This window comes from Rousettus aegyptiacus, unplaced genomic scaffold (assembly GCF_014176215.1).
Source record: "Rousettus aegyptiacus isolate mRouAeg1 unplaced genomic scaffold, mRouAeg1.p scaffold_m13_p_15, whole genome shotgun sequence".
Classification (NCBI taxonomy): domain Eukaryota; kingdom Metazoa; phylum Chordata; class Mammalia; order Chiroptera; family Pteropodidae; genus Rousettus; species Rousettus aegyptiacus.
In genome coordinates, this window is record NW_023416290.1 from 15,852,293 (window position 1) to 15,871,320 (window position 19,028).

The following is a 19,028-nucleotide window of genomic DNA, read 5'->3' on the forward strand; positions in this document are numbered from 1 at the left end:
TCCTCTTCCTCTTTTTAAATTAATTATTTTGTACATATTCACCATCGATCATCTGATATTAATAGGACCAAGATATTATATCTGATATTATAGTCTGAGCATTTTTTGTAATATTAATAAACTAAGAATGAGCAATTTCCAATTTTATAATACCATTATAAATTATAATTATATTTTAAATGTGTGCTTTTAAAGGCAGGGTCAAAAGTAAGAAGTTACTAGTAAAATATTAGTTTGATTATCTTTTGGCTGTGACTGAGCTGTTATTTTCAATATACTCTACGAGCTTACTATGATCTTGTCAAATCTGCAAACACAACACTTAAGTGGAACAGAGGGATGAGTAACTCATTGACTCTGACGTCTTTCCGCCAGTGGCAGGCCGATGAATGGAGCCGTTCTGGTTGGATGGGACGTGACTGGACTCTGTGACTCTGAAGCCTTGAGGCCTAGTGAAAGTCTTCAGAAGTAAAAGACTCATCAAAGTCCTAGTCCCCAGACACACATACACTTAAATTGGGTCCAATGCTTGTTCAACCCGAACTGTTGGTTGATGTCTTAATCCACTGGTCTCTGGCCTGACTTTAGTCTTGCTCATTTCTCCTCTCTCACCTCTCAGCGATAACTCTCAAGCAGTCCTCCATTTGTTACCATTCTCATCAGATCTGCTTGTGGATACCTAACTTTTTTTCATGGACTCATGCAGCTTTCATATTTCTACCTGTGAATGTTTTGGGGGAAAGACTGTGACTCTTTTAGGATTATTTTGCATCGGAGATAGTCTTTCCTTTGTACTTTTATAAGGCCTCTTTCAGCGTGTGCTGACAGAGAGGTCAGTCAGTCTGGTTCTGGTTACTAGTCTGAAGATGTGTGTTTCATATAGTGGTGCATTTCTAAAAATACTTAGGTAGGAAATCAACCACCACAGCTATGAGAGTCTGAAAGAGAGCTGTAGAAGGCAGGTCTCAACTGCGGAGGTTGAAATGGGGACTGTCATTGCCTAAAATGCTGAGCCCTCAGCTTATCCCACCCAAACACCTCATCAATTCAAACTCAAGTACCGTGATCCTTTCAAAAGAAATTAGTATGACTATTTCATTGTCATTGTTTTTATTAAGCAAAGAATAGTTTTCTAATGGGGGTAAATGTAGCTGTAATTTAACTCTAAGAATAAATATTTCTCATATTATGTTTTTCTCACGTAGGGCTCACTGACATAATTCAGACAAAAGTATCAAAATATCAAGGTACAGGAAAAGAAAACTATCTAGTATTCAAGGACACCAAGAAGTAGATTAAGTTATAGGAAAGGGGAATTGACCTTATTTAAGTTTTCTTTCATTATTAAATTAATTTTACTTTTTTACTTCTTTTTTAAAATCCACCTTTTACTAGAAAGGACTTGTAAAAAAGGCAAATATGAGTGTCACCCCGAAACCCCAATGATTCTGAGATGGGGGGCTGGGTGCTCCCCAGAAAAGAGACTCTGAGAGGGAAGACACTTGAAATTGGACTTAGAAATTCGACTTGGTCCCCAGCCAGACATGCCCCCGTTACTCCACATTCTGAGTCTCTACTTATCTTCCTACTGTGGGAGAACATTGTGAGGCCTGGTTGTAAAGACTAATTAAACAATACATGTAGAAAACTTGAGCCCTGAAATAGGTTTTACAAATGCACAGCATTTTCAGGGAAGAGTGCACTTCTTCACACTCTCCAGGACTGAAAGGAGAGTGGAAATATGCTTGTCAGAAAGAGTAAAACTGCTATAAAAATTACAATGTTCAAACTGGACGAGGAATGGATTTCCATATTTATTGACTAAGGGGAGAACAGGCCCAGTAACGGAGGGAATACCAACTAGATGAAATGTGGCATCTGGGACAAGTAAATTAAAATGATTCCCTGCCCCAGGAAAAACCCACTAAAAACAACTGCTTTTTACTCTATCTCATTACTGAGTGAGTCACCTCAGTTTTGAAATGGCACAGAGTAATCGAAATGATATTTTACTTGTTGGTAAGGATTCATTCAAGCAAGTACATCAGTCACTGAGTTACAAAATGCTAAGGTATATTTTTCATGATGACAAAGATGACCAGCATAGGAAGAGATGGGTCTAATTTCTCTCCTCCAATTCACCATATTTTTACAACATAAAATGAATACATTTATTTTTCTATTTTGGAGATAATCACTTTTGAGTGTATTTCTAGATTTTTTTGTTCAAATCATGCATTTTTGGTCATATGTGGTATCTGGATGAGTGAGGAGACCTTGATAAGTGGTACCTATGTATGCTATGTATTTTGATATAAATTATATGTAAATATAATTTGATATAAATTTTAAGTAATAATGCTCACTGTGATATTAAAATGAAAGATACATATATATTTTCGCAATCTTTATTTTGCCTTTTAGGGCACTGTAGTTTATCATGAGTTTGCAGTTCACTTTCTTAATAGTAAAATCAAAAGAAATATGAGATCTGTAAACAGAAACTCAAAATATTCATTTTGTCTTAAGAAAATAAACCTCTAGCCTCTATTACGAAGGAGCTACTTTTCAGTATTTAGCTTATGAAATAAAAAAATATCACATTAGGGGATAAATTGGGATTTATAATAAAGGCTGTACTCTTAGATCTGTATCCCCATTATCATAACAATTATTCCTCAAGTGAATAAAGTTCATGGTGGATGATATTGGTAATGAAAGATTTAAAAATTTATATGAGCTTTGTTTATTAAGTTGAATGTATATATTTTTTAAAAGGACATGTTCTTGACCATTGAGGAGCTCAAAGTCTGGTAGGACAGACTTTGTAAATGATGTATTGCGTCTTGCTGTGATGTGCACAAAGATATAAAAATGTACAATACATAGAAGAGGATGGAACTCTAAGAAAGAAGTTGATCGAAGTGACCAAAAAGTAATAAAGAGTTCTCAGCTCTTGCAGTCTTTAGAGCAGCAGGCCTCATCCATCTGATACCCCTGAACAAGGTGGCTGCTCTTCCAGAGTGTTTTGTCCCCTGTGTGGAAATGAAAGTCAGATCAAAAGGGGAGAGAAGCCAACAGATTTCTCTGAAACAATTGAGTTTCGAATCATCTCTGAAAGATTAGGAAGTATTTTAGAACTTTCATTTGAGTTAGTATAGGTTTTAAATCATATCGTCTTACTGTATAGCATCCTCTTGTCTCCGTAACACAATTCTACTCTAGAACTTCTGCCACTGGGAGAACTTGGAGGTTGGCAGTAGGGAATTAGCAGTCAAGCCAGCGGGGCAAAGCATTTGAGACAGTAAGAACTTCAACTGGAGTGACTTAGAGTTCCCAAGAGCCTGAGGGGATTTAGTCTCTTCTAAAATTAAAAAGCAAACAAAAACCTTGGTATTTTGAAAGCTATAGTCTAAATATAGATATATACCTTTACCAACCTTTTTCCTTAATGAAAATGTGTGTGTTCCATTCATTCCCTTGGTATGCACATGCAATGGATTCATCTTCACTTTCCTCATCACTATGTTAAGTGATTATTTCTCTGTGTTCTCTCAGGCACCACCATACCCCTCTGTTGAGCCATAACTGGAAATGCAGAGTTTTCTATACTGAAGTCCACACGTTACCGAAAAATTAAAAGTTCACGTAGATCTTCATGGAAGGACTGATAAGAAAGAAGGCCGTTTCCAGTTATCCACTCTTTTGCTTTCTGGTTATTCTAGATATGGCTCATGTCTCTAGAAACTCCTGATATATACTGACAAGAAAATGTTGTGGACCTAGGTTACAATAGGCTGTGTTCTATTTTTGAAAACTTTCCATAGGTAGAACATTTCACAGTCTATACTTAGAACATATATTTGCTACCATGGCAACTGGTCACCCAGCCAAGTGAGGGAATGCTGATCTCGGTACTCTAAAATGTGCTGAGATGCTAAGATGCTTTTCCCCATAGGTCATCATAGAAGATTCTAGAATTTCCCAGAAGGACCATTGCAAGTAAATTGAGAATGCAAATTATATGAAAACACAAAATCAGTGACTCAAGAGTAAAGATCTGTGATCTTAGATTTAGAAGAATATACTCTCTCCCTGCCCCTAACCCAGCCCGGCATCTCAAACATTGAATGGCATGACTGAAATGAAAAGTTCCAACGACCCCAGAACCCCATCTTAGTCTTACCTCTGGGTCTTATTGCTTTTTTCATTTCCCCTCAGAAGAAACTCTGGCCTCAACATGTCTTAAATGCATTCATTATCTTTCCATTGAAAGCTTCACTATTTTTGTATCTGTAGATGAAAAAGACATTTTCTCATCTGGCCCAATAATTCCTAGCCTAGGCTTTGGAACATCCTGTGCGTCCTTGACAGGCCCTTCCTTTTACTATTTTTTGGTGGGACTTTGTTAGTATTTCTCAAAGTCGCTGGACCCCTTGAAGAGGCTGTAGTCATAAAATATCCATTGGCCACACACCTCCATCTTCCATGAGTTAAATCAATCCTCAAGTTAAACAGCATACTTGCTATGACAAGTGAAGCTTCAGGACAAGGACCCTAGACCTCTTATATAGAGAAATTCTGGAGTCTTCCTTGCTAGTAAGTATCTCACTGTTCTGTTAACCCCTAGAGCAAAACCGGTGACTCTTCCTGGTTCAGGGTCCAGACTGTCGGCTGAGTACCTGCTGTCTGTCTTCTCTGCTGCCCCAGTTCTCTGCCCACCTTCAGAAGAGAGATGCTGGGCTTTGCTTGAGCCCAGCGACCAACTGAGCCTTTCCTGACAGCAATCGCCCGTTTCCTCACTCTCCCTGTTCTTGCATTTCTTTTTTCTATTTTCTTTTTATTTTTAACTTGAGTGTCTGGGGAGAGCACCTTCTACTCTCCATTGTTGGAATCTTATGTAATGTAAATATCTTACATGTGCAGCAATAAAGTTAACAAACACAGTCACAGGAAAAGATAATCTTTAAAGTTTTATCACCTTCGTCTTCAAACTGTAATTTGTAGGTAAAGAAGAGAATTGAGTTGAAAAATGTTGAGCCATGACAAGAGTTTCTATTTAGTTGGCCTCAAAAAAGTTGAGTAATAAAATAAATAAGTCACAGAGATGTAATGTACAGCATAGGCAATATAGTCGATAATATTGTAATAACTTTCTATGGTGACAGATGGTTACTACACTTATCATAATGATCACTTCATAAGATATATAGGTGTCGAGTCACTGTGTTGTAACCTGAACTGATATAATGTATGAAAACTACACTTAAAAATAAGACAGAGAGAAAAAACGTTGAGTAATGCTTAATTCTAAAAATGTAGCTTTAGCAAAGAGTCCTTTATAGCTTCAGTGAGATGATCGATTGGGATGTGGATGTTTTTTTTCATGAGAGGAAGTGACCACTATTCCCTATAGAAAGTTGATGCTGAAGATTCTTACAGGAAGCTTAGAAAATGACAGAGCATAATTGCCTATGAATTCATGCAGGAGAAACAAAGAGTTTGCTCCTTAAAGCAAAAAATAAGGTCAGGCACCTAAAATGTGTATTTGATTTTAAAAGCAAAAATTTATTCTGAAATGTCTAGATGCGAATAGTTTGTATACTGCTGAAACAGGCCGGCGTCCTGTGCCAACAAAAGGAAGAAAAAAACCTTTACAATTTTATGGTATTTCCATTTTGGAAAACACGGTTGTGTTTCTACCTGCAGTGAACATTCACATACATTGACCAAAACGTAAGGAAAACTCCGTGTCTGCCTCCTGGCTGTCGGCCTACCACACGGCAACTCAGCCGTCAGCGCTTTCAGTCTTGGGCCTCTGTATTTGAACTTCTTTCTCAGTTTCAGCCTATACTTGCCGCCCTTCGCCTTGCTTTCATTCCATTTCAGAAAACAGCTATTTTTACATAAACTACAAAGTTACAGCCAGCAGCATGTGCAGCAGAGACAGATAGCCTGCGGTTGCCCAGGGACTTCTCATTTTATCTTTGCACAGACCCAGCACGGCCTGCCAGGTACAACTAGTGTAACGAGGACTCCAGCGTCTCCATCATGCCAGCAGCCCAGCCAACGCCAAGATACGCTGGGGCTGCTCGACAGCGCGCGGAGGTTCTGTACATCACGCTGCTCCCATTGATTACAGTCTGAAAGAGCATTAACCCTCCTTACGACCCCAAGATACACTTTCTCTACAAGTGTATGTCTGTAACATCAATGCGTTACCGGGGTTTTTTGAAGATTAATTCCTTGCCAGAGATAAAACTCTCTCACAAAACAAGGAAATTCAGAGCAAGCCTGAGTGTTGTCTGACATGTTTCTTTGGAACAGTTTCTAAAGTTGCAAATCTCATTTATGTCTCATATTACTGGTGCAGAGAGTAAAAGCCTGTTGGAGAAGATACACTTGTTAACTAGACATTGATGGCCCCAAACAGGTGCCACAGACAGAAGCGATCAGGTATTAAGAAGTGATCGCGATGATATCCTGAGTAACAATTGCCCCTTTAGAACTTACTGTAGTTTTTCCTTTTGAGTTAATAAACATAATTATATATTTTTGGTTTCTCTAGGCACTGTTGGGTTTTCCTAAATCGTACTATCACTTCGGAAAATCAGACTTTTTCTATTTCTTGAAGAAGCATGTGATTCACTCTCTTTTCTAGCTTGAAGGCCAATGCTTAATTTTCTTGTTAATTGTATTCTAAATGAACAATTCTCTTCAGCTTCATTAAATAGGATAATTTGGATTGCACGACTACCAACCATTTTTATCAGCACCACAATTCATGTTTGCCAGCAAGCTTTCCTGCTTGTCCTTGCCCACCATGTGGCGGGTTGCTGTTTCTTACACAATCAATAGCGTGACCGCGTCAGCTCTGCAACCCGCGGCCTGAGCTCAGTCCTAGCTATACGCTTCCTTTCTGCCTCACTTTTCCTCATCTGTCAAATATCATCTGGTTCTTGTGAGGCTTATAAGAATTCATACACGTAAAGCACTTAGAAAAATGCTTAATTTTGTAAACGTTCAATAAATGTTAGGTTAAAAACAAGATGAAAGCTTCTGTATAAAGAAATTGTCTTTGAGGACCTACGAAGAAAAGTACCTTTGCTCTGAAGAGATACACATAACTGTGGTCTGCACTTTGGAGGGGATAAGCAGGAGAGGAGAGGATACCTCAGGATCCCAGGCTGGTAAGCACCAACCCCACTGGGCTTGGTCACCTACTGAGCAATACAGGGATGCTTTTGACAAGGAACTGTGAAATGGTGTAGCTTTAGCAATTGGCAGCAAGTCTATGCCAGCCTGCATTGTGCTGGGGTGTTCCACAGGGCTGCTCACTGCCAGCCCTCGCCCCATCTCTGCTGGTCCACGTAACTTCTGTGCTATAGAATTGCGATGTCTATGGTAGAAACTGATAATGACTGATAGTATCCTTCAAACTGATAGTATCTTTCAAACAGGGTCTGTAGAGGAACTCTTAGTAAGAAAGGAGAGGAATGCTTTCTCTCCTCTAAGTTTCTTTCCATTGCAAGTAACAGAAACCAACTCTGGCTAAATGAAGCAAAAATAAAAATTTAGTGCGATACGAAGTGTGTCATGGAATCCAGGAAGTGACAGTCCAAGTCTGGGAAGGACAACAGAACATTGAGCCCACCAGAACACAGTTAAAAGCACGCTCTCTAGACTCAGTGTGAGTTTATATCCCAGCTCTTCAGCTTGCTAACGTGTGATCCTAGGCCAGTTCTTTACCCATTCTGCGCCTTAGTTTCCCTGTCTAAAAAATGGAGATAATAATAATTAAAAGAGGTAGTATCTGAAAGGCCTTGGGACATTGGGCACATTCAGCATTGCAGGATGGCTAGTTAAGACCATGGGCACTCATGCCCCTACCTCCCACTCCACCCGCACCGTGGAGCACTGCTGTTGCTGGGACTCAGCTCTGAGGACTTTGTGTCTCTGGAGTGAATCTGATTGGTCTAGCCAGTGTCTCACCTCAAGTCTGTTTCCTGAGATGTGGGTAGGGCTCCTGTGGTCTGACATGTCTCCTTGGGCTGGGGCTAAGGGGATCGTGTCCTGGATGGGGGCTTTGGTCATGAGCCTATAGCCATGACAAGGTGCACCCTCTGAGTTTAAAAGAAAGAGGAGTCATAAAGTATTTCATTTGAAAATAGTTTATATTAATAACTACAACATTGTCAAGTACAGCTAATGGGAATATGCTTTTTTTTTTTTTTTTTGGTAGAAATTCCAAATCTCCTACTACTCTAATATTTGAAGAGCTTAATGAGATGCAAGTGAAATACCATATGTTCTTTTGTTAACACCAAAGGAGAAACAGTTACTCAAACTGACATTCAGCTCATGGTATGGAAACAAAACACTAGAAGCAAAATGTGTAAAGCTGCATATATATAATATAATATAATATAATATAATATAATATAATATAATATAATATAATATAATAATATAATATAATATAATATAACATAATATATAATACACACACGAATATACACACACACACACATACACATATATACATACAGTTGACTCTTGAACAACACTGGTTGAACTGTATGAGACCACTTATATGTAGATCTTTTCCAAGAAATAGTCAGTTAGCCCTCCACATCCCTGGGTTTTGCATCCACAGATTCAGTCAGTTATGGATCAAAAATAGTATTTTCAGTCCATCTTTGGGAATTAGTGTATACAGAGGGCCGACTGTGTGCATTAATCTATGCCATTCTATATAAGGAACTTGAGCAGCCATGGATTTTGGTATCCTGGAACCAATCCCAGCTACCAGGAATGACTGTAGATAAGTTTTGGGGGCATCAAAAGTTATATGTGAATTTTTGACTATGTAAGGGGTCAGCACCCCAATACTTACATTTTTCGAGGGTCAATTCTATCCCAAATATTGGTCATGTCATTGCACAGAGGGATGTCCTTTTGTCTCATGAACACCCCGCACCTCGATACTCCATTTGGAGACACAGATTTATTCTGAGAAGGGCACATTATTACACCATGCACTAAGTTTAGTGAAAAGTATTTATCATCTAAGGCTTTGTATAGTGTTTTGATCTCTGTTAGTCTCTCAGAGAAGAATAATTTGATTAACATATAGAATAATCAAATTATTCTATATATATACACATATATGTGTGTATATATATGTGTGTATGTATGTATGTATGTATACATAACTCTGGTGAGCCAGTGAAGAAATAAATGACAATAAATGACTTCCTCTTAGTCCTGGCAGCTTTTCCCTTTTCTCCATCCTCCTGTAGGCCTCGTGGTTGTAGTAGAGGTCCAAGCAGGCAGGAATTGTGAGACCTTTGGCTCAGCTCTAGGTCTGTACACCACTGGTCAAATGAGTTTGGGAAGTACAGCATGTAATAATGCCCTTCACCTCAACTCGTGTGTTCCCGGTGCATGTTGGTTTATTGAAGACCGAGAAGTCCTTTAGTAAGCTTTTTTATCACCCCCCCCCAAAAAACTTTTTTCAATCATTTTCCCAGCCTTTTTCAAACTTTTTAGTTCACTGAATCAATTTTTTACAGAATAACTCTTAACATCCCAAAGTCTTAGTTTTGTGAGACACAGTTTGAGAACTGTCTTTACAGATTAACAAATATGACTGGTTAATAACCCCTTGAATCTGTCCTATATTGTGATGACTTCGTTCAGGGGTTGGCATACTTTTCTTGTAAAAGGCCAGATAGCACATATTTTTGGTTTTTCAGGTCAGACAGTCTATGTCACATTCGGCTATTGGATTATACAGCAAAAGCTGCCATAGCAAGGCATAAAGAAATGACCATGGCTTTATAAAAGCAGGTAGGTAGCAGGCCAGATTTGGCCCATGGACAGAGTTTGTGGACTCCTGACTCAGATGAATGAATCCATTACTCAAAACCTCTTGTTACTCACAAAAGCCTGTATTTCCTTGGTACCTTTCAACTCTTTTTTTTTTTTTTTTTGACTTTTTATAGTTGTCTCATTTCTTTATAGTTGTCTCATTTCAGGCTTTGCAATGATGAAATTTACAATTTAGTTCATCATTTAAAGTTCGAGATCATTATTCATCCAATGTATGCCTTTTAAATAGTGTCTCTTCATCTAGACTTTGTGTTTACCTGCTGTTATTAATCCAAATGCATAGCGGTAATGAACTAGCTAAGTAAGTCCTGAGGGTCTAGAAGACCTGGGTTGGGATTCCTATGGTACTTCTAACTAGTTGTGTGGTTTATTTGGGCCAACCTCTTTTCTATGGGCCGTAATTCCCATATCTTTAATTGAAAGAGCTTCGATATAGAGCAGAGGTCTCCACTAGCCCTTGAGGGTGGGGAACCACCCAGAGTGTGCATGACTTGAATGTGGACTTGCCCTCCTTTCTGCCAGCCTCGCTTTCATTAGCTTCACTTCTTTTGACCTCACTTCCAGTGCCTCTGGTAATGTGAACCTGGCACTGAACTGACCAATGTCCTGCTGGTTAAAGATACTTGTCAAGTACCCTACACAAGCCAACTACTTCATCGAACACCAAGTAGAGGATTAGCTGTCAGGGATGATTCTGACTCTACGTGTCATTTACCTTAAAACTGATTTAGTACTGAATACCAATGCCACATCCCACCTCAGATTTTGAAGAACCCTTCCAGAATTAGCACATCAATTATTTTTACTTTCTTTTCTTACTATTTTCCCACTTTTTCACATTTTGGTAGTTTACAGTGGAACCTCAGAATTGGTACTTGTACTAACCATGGTATATAAAGGAGACAGAACATGGGCATTTAACTACATATACAAATTTAACTCTGACTAAAATTTAACTCTGAAGAGTTAACATCTATCCTGCATTTGTTCTGTCCTTTCGTCCCCTTCGCAGTGGTGACATTTCAAAGGTCAGGTGTGACGACTGGCATTCTGCTACTGCCTGGCCCTTAGATACAAATGCCCCATTTGGCCTGGTCCTCTTAGATAACGTGGGCGTCTGGAACACTGGGAGAAGGGATGAGTCACCTCATTGTTTGAACATTGTGTGACACAAACTTGAGGGAGATACCGGGAATTTTTTAGGGTCATTTGACTAGCCCGACTTCAGAACTTAATCTTCACAGAAAGCAAAACTCTTCTGGACTCCCAGCCTGTCCACAACTTCTCCAAAACATGTGCACACATATTAACGTCGAGCTCTATGTTGCTTAATTAGGCAATGAACTTCAGAGCTGAGGCTATGAAATTAAGCTTCGTTCATCTTTACATTTTAACAGCCAGGCCTTAATTCACAGCAGGATGACAGGGGAATGATGCTTGAAGTCTAAAGGTGAGTTAGGCTTTGCTCACTGTTTCTATATTTTTTCTTCAGCCCTTATTCCATCTTAATATGTCCTTTCTTTCTGTACTCAAGGCAGCGAGTGAGTGTATCATTTATCGGCTATTAAGTCGTCTGACAAGATAGCCACTTTGTACCTAATTGTCAGTTTATTTATGTATTATTGATGAGCCCAGACTTGAACTCTGCTTCCCTTGGAGGCTGCTAGATAAATCTCTTGGCTAATCCTAAAACGTTGAATTACCTGCTGGAGCAGAATACATGACATTGCTTTTACTTTGCATTCCTAAAGACCCTGGATATACACTTCAATATCTGTGTTTAACAGTAAGAAATAAAATAGGATGCATAATTCAAATAGCTCTTTGAGCTTCAAAAAAAGGAAGGTATAAAACATATTCATCAAGTCATTTTCTGACTCTTGAGGCTTATATGATCTCCATTGCTTACAGTTATTTTGAACTGCATGAACTAAATGTCAAACTGTAATCTCACTTGCTTTACTGTGGTTTCAGTTGCAACCAATGGAATTGCAGACCAGTAAATGAGATCGAGGATTGGGAACCTATATTCTGTTTCTAAATCCTGTGACAGTTTTTACTAGATGCCATGACTGACACAGAGCCCAGCTCTGAACACTGTGAAGATTTTCCTGCTCTTTCCTGTCCTCTGATTAGTGGGACCACTTCCCTTAAGTGTCTTCTCTGTCCTGTGTTTCTCCATCAGTAAATTTGAGTGATGATACTTAAGTACTGTGTTTAAGCAGAGAAGTAATGATTCTTAAATGAGCTTATCGAAGTGCACTGAGACTAGACCATGCTGTTTAATATTATAAAGATTAGTATTTGAACAATAATCAGAGCACTTAAATTATAGATCAACATATACGTATGTGAGGATTTTTTGTCCCTGACAAGATTTGTAGCTATTGATGAATTATTAGATGGCCCTTTTTGCTCTCAGAGCAGTCTGCACTTATAAGCAGAAGAAATGGGTTTTTGAAAATTGCGAAGACTCCTTGTAACTTTCAAATATGTTCATTCCTGGTAAAGCACAAAGGATGGGGAATCATTGCACAAGGCGCTAGTTAGGACACATTCACCAGTTTGTGGAAAGACAAGAAAAGGGCATATGTTCATTTGATTTCTTAACTTTCAAACCAAACAATTTCTCAAAAATTTATACCGATCTGCCTTTATTAAACAGTTTAATGCTAAACAGTTGGATGCTTTATTCATCATAAATTTTTTAGCTGCCTTAGAAAAATTATGCTAATATACACATAACATGAAATTCACCATCCTAAGCACTTTTAAATGTACATTCCAACTAACCCCCCCCAATTTTTTCATCTTCTGAAACCTAAATTCTGTGCTCATTAAACTACTTTCCATGTCCCCGTCCCCCTGTCCCTGGCAATCACCATTCTACTTTTTGTTTCTATGAGTTTGATTAGGTACCAAATGTAAGTAGAGTCATGTAGTATTTGTCTTTTTGTGACTAGCTTACTTCACTTGGCATAATGTCCTCAAGATTCATCCTTGTTGTAGCACATGCCAGAATTTCTTTCCTTTTTAAGATTGAATAATATTCCATTGTATATATGTACAACATTTTGTTTATGCATTCATCTATAGATGATACTCGAGTTGCTTCTAACTTCAGACGATTATGAAAAATGCTTCTATAAACATGGGTATACAAATATCTTTTCTAGTTCTTGCTTTCAGTCCTTTGGGTATGCATCCAGAAGTAGAATTGCTGGTTCATATGGTAATTCTATGTTTAAATTTCTGAGGAACTGATATATATTTTTTCATGGCAGCTGTACCGTTTTACATTTCTAACAGCAGTGCACAAGTTTCGGTGTCTTTACATCCTTGCCAACACTCGTTATTTCCTTTTTGTTTGTTTGTTTTAATATAATAGTCATCCTAATGGGTGTGAAGTGCTATCTCATTGTGGTTTTGATTTGCATTTCTCTGATGATTAGTAATGTTGAGCATCTTTTCATGTGCTTACTGGTCATTAGTATATCTTTTTTGGAAAAATGTCTACTCAAGTCCTTTGCCCATTTTTTTAAACAAAATCGTTTGTTTTTGTTGTTGAGTTGTAGTTCTTTATATTTTTTCAGATATTAACCCCTTGTCATATATATGATTTACAAATATTTTCTTCCATTCTGTGTTGTCTTTCACCCTGATTTTGTCCTCTAATGCAAAGCATTTCTTAATATTGATGTAGTCCAGTTTATCAATTTTTTTTGTTGTTTGTGTTTTTGGTGTCATTACCAAGAAATCATTGCCAAATCCAATGTCATGAAACTGTTCCCCATCATGGTAGAATTTTTCATTAAGATTTATTTTTTTAAAAAAATATTACATTAAAATGTCACTAACCTCAATTACTCAGTTCTTTAGCATTCTTTTCAGTTTTTCTCATAAGGCGAACTGGCTTCACCCTAGTACCAGTCCTAAATTTCAGGGACACATATGTAATGAACCAAGTCAATTATCTCAAGTGAGGGGAATTTTTCAACTGATGGGCCAAATTGCTTCCATGTTCACCTTGCAAACAGATCCAACTGGAGACTTTCTGAAACATATTCATCTGATCTTAAAGGTAGCATTGGGCTTATTTAGCACTTTTTATAGATGAACTTCTAGAGGAGAAAAGAGAGGTGATTATTTCACTGGAGAATGAACACAAAAGCATGCACGGAAGAAAGAAGAAAAATATCACCAAAATGGATTTGGCTTTCCAAGGTGGAAGGCTTAACTATTTTTATTCATTTGACATTTATTTTTATGAAATTTTAGTGACTGATTTTAACACAATCCTTGATTTATGTAGAACTGGTGATATAATGATTTCACTTTTACACATGAAGAACTCAGGGCTTAGCAACTTTGTCTACTTATTCAAAGTTTTGTTGTACTTAAGAGGTAGAAATAAATCCGAGCCTAGAAACTTTCACCTTGTGTCAGTAGATCTCAAATTGTGGTTCCTGGACCAGCAGTATCAGCATCACCTAACTTGTTAGACACACCAAATCTCAGGCCCCTTTCCTGACCTACTAACTCAAAAACTTATGGGGTGGTCTAGTAGCCCATGTAGGAAATTCTGTTGCATGACATGTATGGAAACCAGCACACTCTGCAGTGGTGTGTATACAGGCACTAAAGTAGACTCGAGTCCACAACTTCTGCTGTCAATGAACTTACAAGCTAGTAGATAAAGTAAAATACACGCACAGATGTTTCAGGCAGACTATGATATCAGTGTAAGGTAAAAACTAATGGCGAGTATTCTAAATCAGAGGACGATAAATATCACTCTGGTTTGAAGATCGGGGAAGGCTATACAAGCAGAATGATCAAATTTAGATATTTGGAAAAGAAGTATGACATTCCAAACAGAGGAACCACATGCATGAATAAATGCAGCTAGGAGAGGAACGGCGAGCTCAGAGGGCATGCGGAGCAGCTCAGTTTGGCAGTGCTTGTAGCTTCACAAAGCTGAGAGCAGATGGCAGAGAGCTTTGGATATCAAAATAAGAAGACTATTTTATTCAATTGGCAGTAAGAAGCCAGGGCATATTTTGAACAAGGGAGAACTATGTTCAAAGCTGTAATTTATGAAATTGTTCAGAGTTCTATTGGCTGGATTGTGTTAAAAGACACCTAGGTGATGGAGGAACAGTGAGAAGAGATGGCAACAGTCTGGACAACAGGTGATAAGGACTTAGAGTAGGATCGAAGCAGTGGGAATGGATATTTTAGATCTATAATCTGTAGGAGAGAGAATTATTTAAAAATAATTAATTGATGAGATTCAATGACTCAGGAGCCCAAGATGTGTCATTAATAACAACAGAGGGACAGTTTTAGAAGGAAGAAGAGCTGAGCCTTAAACCCAATCAATTTGGGATTCTGACAGGTTTCTTTGATAAAGATGGCCAGCAGGAAGTAAAAATGAAAAGATGCATGTACATAGAGGATCATTTCTGAAAAGAATCAACATATTCTCTGTAGAAGTGAGCTCATTCCTGAGAAGAGGATTTGGGGAGCCATTTCCTAGGGTGGAACTTGGGGATCTAAAAGGGGAAGTGGAGGCAGAGAAGAAAGTTTGCGGGAGATCAGCCTAAGAATCTCCAAGAGAGGAGGACTGGTCATCAGTTCTGAATAAGAAAAGGGAATAAGAAACAGAGTGTAAGGAGTAAAGAGGCCAGCATAAGACTACAAGAGGTCAAGAGACAAGTGAGTAAGTGGTTGGAAAAGGCATGCAGCAAGCGTACTAAGCTATTTTGAGAAGTTTTGTAAAAATGGGAATGAGAGAGAGAGAAATTAGTAACCTGAGGAGTAGGTTAGTATAGGGAAGATCATTGGTTGTTTGTTTGGGTTTTGTTTTGCTTTATTTTATTTTATTTTATTTTATTTTATTTTATTTTATTTTATTTTATTTTACTTCATTTTATTTTGCTTAAGATCAAAGAAGAATTTGAGCCTTTTCATAGTCATTGGGATGATGAAAAATGAGAAATAAATGAATGGGCAAATTCACAGAGGAGGTCACAGTTGAGAGTGCAAGGGGAAGGCTATTCTTGAGAAGGAAGAAAAGTAAACCCCGAAAACCAAAAGGAAAGAACAAAGAAAAAATTCCATTTCAAGCACAAGTTCGAAGATAGGGAGAAGAAAGTTGAAGCAGCTTATTCAGGTAGATATTTCTGTGTAGTAAGAGGCAAGGTTATCGTTGAGGAGAGCTCATTGGGGATTTAATATTTGAAGATTAGGGAAAAGCTTGGAATAGGCAAGGTAGGGAATGTGATGGAAGCTCAATGAGAGTTCTCGCCTACGTCCATTTTTTTCATTTTTACTCCCTGCCAGCCATCTTCATCAAAGAAAGCTGTCAGAATTTCAAATTGACTTTTCTTCCTAAAACTGTTCCTCTATTTTTATTAATGACACATCACAGTCTCCTAAATCACTGAATCTCATAATTTAAATATCTTGAGAATAGTTCTCTCTCCTCCATACTCAGTCCTGCAGGTTATAGATCTAAAATACCCATTCTTATTGCTTCAGTCCTAATCTACATCTTTATCATCTTTTGTCCAGACTGTCGCCATATTCTTCTAACTAGTCTTCTAGCTCCATGCTTCTCTTAATGCTATCCATCCAATTATAAATATTTCTGAAAAGAATTCCTTAATTGCAGCTTTGAATATGGTTCACCAGTCATCAAAAAAGGATAAGCTAATTAGTGCCTAGTTAAGACTGGAAAACATGATCACATAGTGGAGTTAATCAATCAGTTTTGTGATGATCTCTAGCAACATCATGTGAAAAAGCAAAATAATGGGATTTCCCCAAGATTGGGAAAGTGTGAGACAGGTACAGAGTTAAAAAAAAGACAAAGATGTCAAAAGAAATAGAATAGTAGGAATAGCTTCTTTGAAATGACCAATTCTGAAACCTAGTCTACATCTTCTTGGAGTCAAAGGAACAAAGACCAGAGTGAGGTGGCCTTATTAAAGGTTATTGGAAGAGCAGATAGAAGACTCAGAAGTTAAAAAATGGAAGAAATGGAAGAAGTGGAAGGGGAGGAAGTTCTAGTCGGAGTAAAGAATTTAACAATTTGATATCCATAGAGGCCAGTCCTGTGTGATGACCACTCCATGTTCCTACTGGTACCTACAGGAGGTTGAAGTGCAGTCATTAATTAAAACTATAATAACAACAACCAAAAAAGTGACGGCAGTTTTGAAAAGATTAGCAACGGGGATATTGAAATCAGGAAAGGTAATGAATAAGAAGGAAAGGAAGGTAGCAGGGCCTTCTGGAAAATGGTAGATGGCAACAATTGGGACATAGAAAATGTGAAAAAGCAGATGACATAGACTTTGTAGAGAAGCTGAAAATAGCAGTGAAGTGATGTTCTAGAAGGAACCAATTCTAATCTCTATTCCTTGAGCCGTGAGATACAGGAAGGGGAAGGATTTAGCTTCATCTGAAAGGTGAAAAACACTTCAAAGAATGTTCAAGATTTTTTAAAAATTTTATATTAGTTTCAGATGTATAGTAAATCTGAAAATGTATAATACATTTAACAATTTTATATTAATTTTAGGTGTATAGATGGTTAGACATTTATATAATTTATGAAGTGATCACCCCAATTACTCCAGCACCCATCCAGCTCTACACATAGCCATTAAAATAATATTGACTATATTCCCTGTCCTGAAAATAGTGAGTGGACTTGAAGAGGGGCACATCCAGACTGATTCTGGGAATATGTCTGTATTATAAGGGTGGTAGCATATTAAATGCTGAATTAATGAGTGAATCAATGAATAAATTTTTTAAATCAGTCAATGAGGTAATGAAAGTGAGAAAGTGATAACAAGAGTATTGTTAATTTCTACTTGATTTTAAGGTAAAGGTTGCAGAAAACAGAGGTTTAGCAGTAGGTGAAAGACACATTCTAAACAGATAAGTAATTCCTAGGCTTTTGCAAAGTTGACCTCCTTGCGCTGGACAGGTTATTTACAGTAACTGGTGGCTTCTGGGAGCACAGGCAACGAAGCAACTCAAGGGAGACAGCTGATGATATGCTCTACTCCTGTATTTAACAGTTCATATAATAAGATCGAGAGGAGAGGAGACAGGCTCTTGCCCCATCACGTTTTCTCTCTTCTTCCCCTGTACTTCTCATTTCTTATTCTCAGGCTTTACAGCTCAGGCACTTAATGCTATTGAATCAATAACACTAGACAAACTTTTTTTTTAACGGCTTTGTTGAGGTGTCATTTACTTACAATGAAATTCCCCTGTGCTAACTGGACAATTAAATGATTTTATTAAATTTACAAAGTGGTACCAATCATAAAACCCACCCATTAAATCCATTTTTTTTCTTCATCATCCCTAAAAGATCCTTCATGAATTTGATCAGTCGTAATGAGCTTAATATAAGGGTAATAGCTACATTTGTTCAGTGTGTACTATGATCTGAGCTCTGTTTTAAGCAGTTTGTATGTAATCACTCATTTAGTCCTTGCAATGACCCACAAGGAAGGCACTACCATTTTCCCATTTTACAGACAGAAACACTGAGACATTGGTTAACATATAGTAAGAGATGGAACCAGCATTTGAACTCAAGGATGCTGGCCTCAGAGCTGTTGATCTTAGCCACCATCCCATATTGCTTTTTAATATATACTGGTCATTTAAGAAGCAGGATGAAAATAGCAATAACTATCTCTGTTCTTTCTCTGTTTCACTTTATGTCATCAATATGGAGTGAGAAATACAGCTTTAATGCAAAAATAACCATACATTTACATACATTTCCCTTAAGTAGCTGATACTGGAAATACTGAAAAATTATGAATAATTTTACATGGAACACAATGAAGTCTTGGCAGTTATCTGGTTAACAAATTAAATCATTGGGACAAAGAAATTCTATCTAGTGGTTTGAAATATCTGGTATGGCTGTCCACATTTATCAAATTAATAGGATAATTGCCAACTCTCTAGTCTACTTTGTATGTATCAACATAGTTTGAAACACAAATGGAAGTTTTGCCCAAATGATATAAATTTAGTCACTTGCAAACATTCCTGGTCACTAACCCAGAAAGACTGTTGGGGACAGCTGGAAACAT

General features: G+C 37.7%; 1 protein-coding gene across 3 annotated transcripts in view; it reads left to right on the forward strand.

Annotated features, from left to right (window-relative positions):
- TOX (thymocyte selection associated high mobility group box) overlaps positions 1-19,028 on the forward strand; it is a 279,705-nt gene that overhangs the window by 108,700 nt on the left and 151,977 nt on the right. The window contains exon 1 of one of the 3 annotated variants that reach the window (XM_016120472.2): positions 8,522-11,344. The exons of the other annotated variants lie outside the window; for them this stretch is intronic. The gene's annotated coding sequence lies outside the window, so the exon portion shown is untranslated. Of the gene's footprint in view, positions 1-8,521; positions 11,345-19,028 lie in introns of those variants that run through there. 3 annotated transcript variants of the gene reach the window in all.